At 53.6% G+C, this 3,503-nt stretch overlaps 2 non-coding genes across 2 annotated transcripts; one reads left to right on the top strand and one right to left on the bottom strand.

Moving 5' to 3' along the window:
• The first annotated feature begins 2,742 nt into the window (after positions 1 to 2,742).
• On the top strand, positions 2,743 to 2,824 carry TRNAS-UGA. The gene has a single exon. It is a non-coding gene; the product is annotated as a tRNA-Ser (tRNA).
• Positions 2,825 to 3,221: 397 nt separating this feature from the next.
• Positions 3,222 to 3,293, bottom strand: TRNAE-CUC. Its single transcript has one exon. It is a non-coding gene; the product is annotated as a tRNA-Glu (tRNA).
• Between the last annotated feature and the right edge of the window lie 210 nt (positions 3,294 to 3,503).

Genomic DNA, 3,503 nt, shown 5'->3' with positions numbered 1-3,503 from the left:
GACAAGAAAAAAGGTCAACAAAGAAAGACGAACTGTGAGAAATACTGTGGGAATTCTGGCCAGTGCAATGACAGTCTGAGTCCAGCCCAGCTGCAAGAACCAGTTGGGGCATTCGGTCTCCTCTGGTCTCCAGACCCTTCTGTCTGGGACCTTGGAGCTCTCCAGTGCTGCACGTGGAGTCATGCACTTCATTCTCAAGAAAGAAGCAACAATATATTTTATTGATATAAGACAGTGAGTTAACAAAATTCAATGGTAAATGTGACAGTGATTTAACAAGATTCAGTGGCAAGATATGCTTGAGTATTTACCTCATAGAGGACAGGGTCGGACAAAATTGTCAGGGAGACCCTCTTGTTGAGTCCTGAGGTTCAGGACACCCTTGTGCTCTGAACTCCTTCACAGGGAGCAGTCTAGATGCAGCTGGCCACTCCTAGTCCCAAACTTGGTCAGCAGTTTATGTCTAAAGGATGATATATGCACAGTCAATCCTTTATATCACTTAGCTAAGATTTCAAAGCTTCAGTGCTCTTATTCCCAATTCACTTACTGAGTATCTGACATGATAAGGGTTCTCTAATCCTCAAGGGATAACCTTGAAAGGCATCCCTACTCAAGTTGTGCAGCTTGCTATCATGTAGGAGAGCTCAATGCACCCCGTGCTGTCCACTATTTACAGGGTAAGATAACTGACTCATAGTCATATTTGCATACTGACTACAGATGTTAGCTTCTTCCAAACTTGCCTTGAGTCGGACCATGGTTAGCGCTGTGGTTAGGTGGGCATGTTGCTTAGATTAGCCCTTGGCTGTTGTGTTGTTATCTGTCTCCCCCAAATCCATCTGGAGTCAGGTGCAGCCATCAGGACCAGACACGTCCATTAGGACTGCCGCTGGTGGTTATCACTTGAGCAGGGTTACAGGAAATAAAGCTCAGGTTGTCGGGGCGAGCACAGTGTCACATCCAGATCATGTATTTTGCCCTCCTTAACCCCTTCAGTCCTCTCTTTCAGGCTCTGGTCCCCTCCAAGGTCCTCTGTTAGGGTACCACTGCTCTCCAGGTCCCTCTGCTACTGCTCTGGTCCTCTCCAGGTCCCTCCACTGGGTTTCTGGACCCCCTCGTCCTTTCCATACGCACTGTGGACCCCTGCAGACCCCTCCTTTGGGGCTCTGGTAATGTGCAGGTCTACCTGCTCTGGCTTGGTCCCTCTGGGTTCCTCTGCCATCTGAAGGATGTTCAAATCCTTACGCTGAAATGAAACCTCACCTCAACAGACCTCTTTGGATATCAAATGCACAGTACTTCATCCTCAAAAGCAGTAAGGAGAAAGAGCTCACTGCACACCATAGACCTCAGCTTCAGTAACTGTGCCCACCAGGATGCTAGTGGCTTTCCAGCTCTGGAGGGTCTCCACTCTTGTGCCATACCCTGACCTGAACTCCACAGGCCCACTAGGAGATTCAGGGAATGTATCTCACGGCCCCAAACATGAACATGGCACATAGAGGAGGGGGAAGGAAACTGGGATAAATGAAAGGGATGAATTTAAGCTTCACCTTTCTCCTGAGTGTCTCCATAATTGTCCAAAGACAGTATTCCCCCCACTTACCCATTTTATCACATTTTCTGGCCTTGCTCTACGCACTCTTTCATCTGTCCAGTGATGGAGCCAGTTTGAGCACCTGGTTTCCAACGCATGGATGCATCTGAGCGGGTGGCCACCAGTGTCTGGGCATCCATCCACGCCTGTGGGACTGTGCCAAGCCTGACTCAGTGTCAGGACTATGCTCCTCCCTGGCCAGTGGAGGAGGGAAATCAAACCACCCAGCAAAGCAGAGGCCAGGGAGGGGGGCAGTACAGACAGACCCTCTTTGGGGCTCAGAGCTGAGCATGGAGGAGCAGTTCCTACAAGGTGAGGTTTCCAGCCGAACTTCTCCCTGCTTATCCCCATGGGAGAGTGGTAGGGTGCCAGTGACACTTGCACAGCTCTTGGCATAACTCTGGGAAGCCAGAGAGGGCTTTGCATATTTCAGGACGAGGTCGCAGAGCCAGCTCCCACCCAAACCAGGGACAGGCAAGTGTTTCTAGGACTGTCCTCAGATAGGATATTTGTGCTCCAAAGGAGAGGCCAAGGTCACCACCAGACCTTGCTCAGCAAGGATTTCCTCTTGACAGTCAGTCACCTTTTCTTCTTTTCTCCAGTTCGCCTCTTCCAAAAGCCAAAAGGCAGGCAGCAACCAGGTGAAACCCACACAAGTCTGCAATGTCACCCTGCCAGCTACAGGACAAGCGCTGCCTGCTCTGTGTGACACACTGCCTCAGCCAGCGAAGGCTGGACCTCTTTTCACAGAGGCAAATGTATGTGTCCTGGGGGAAGAGGGGGGAGACTGGGATGTTCCCAGACCAGCAAAGGAGGTTGGGAATGGTTGTCCAGGGGCAAGTTTCCTGTTGGATACGAGGAGATGAGATGGGAGATGAAGCTCCCACCACATCCATTTCCCATGTCACCACCACTGGTTTTGTGATTGATGCCTAGTTCCCTTTCCCAGCACCGCTGGGATGCTGATTCCCATATCAGCCTCAGCTCTGTGCAGGGCAGGTGGCAGCAGGGACAGCAGCACCCGTGCTGGGTATGCAGTGGGGACCAGGATGGCAGAACCCACGTGCAGGGTGAGATCAGGTCCTCGTCTGTCCCCTGGGGCAGAGTGACAACCACGGGCTCCTCCAAAGACTGTGCAAGCTGCTGTGATGGCCGAGCGGTGAAGGCGTTGGACTTGAAATCCAATGGGGTTTCCCTGCGCAGGTTCAAGTCCTGCTCACAGCGGGAGCTTTTACTGGCAGCCCGCACCCTCCTGTCCCCAGGACAGACCTGGCACTGTCCCCCGGCCCAGGGACCCCCTTACCTTTAGGAGAGGGCCCAGAGCCCTGCACCTCTCCTTGTCACAAGAACTCCTGCGGTAGCATGCCCGCCCCACACAGCATGGTCACCCTGCTCCCTACAGCCATGGCTGCCCTCCTGGGGTATTTTTCTGCTGGGGGGCACAGCCTGATGGCATTGAGGGGACAGGAGGCTGGTGTCACCCCCCAAAACTCCAATCCTGACCCAGCCCCATGCACTGGGTGTGGGAGCTCCCGACCACCACACTGCACCCCCGGAGCTGCTCAAGGGCAGCGCAGCCACCCAGGAAAAGGCTGAGACCTGCAGTGGTTGCAGGACCCCCTTCCCTGGCTGGGAATCGAACCCAGGCCGCGGCAGTGAGAGTGCCGAATCCTGACCACTAGACCACCAGGGACGACATGGTGGTGCTTGTGGACCTGGTGATTGTCACCAACCAAGCCCTGACAGGACAGGGCACTTTCTTGGGCCCCTCAGCCCAAGAAGATGACCAGGTGGGGGGGATGCCACAGCCTTTCCAGGGGACTTTGCAAGGATATCTGCTGCTTTCCAGAGCTGTGTCATTGGGAAGACTATCTGCAAGAGGACCCCATCCCTGCCAGACCTG

This window comes from Falco rusticolus, chromosome 1, assembly GCF_015220075.1.
Source record: "Falco rusticolus isolate bFalRus1 chromosome 1, bFalRus1.pri, whole genome shotgun sequence".
Lineage (NCBI taxonomy): Eukaryota > Metazoa > Chordata > Aves > Falconiformes > Falconidae > Falco > Falco rusticolus.
Note: the sequence above shows the minus strand (reverse complement) of the source record. Positions and strands in the feature narration are given on the sequence as shown.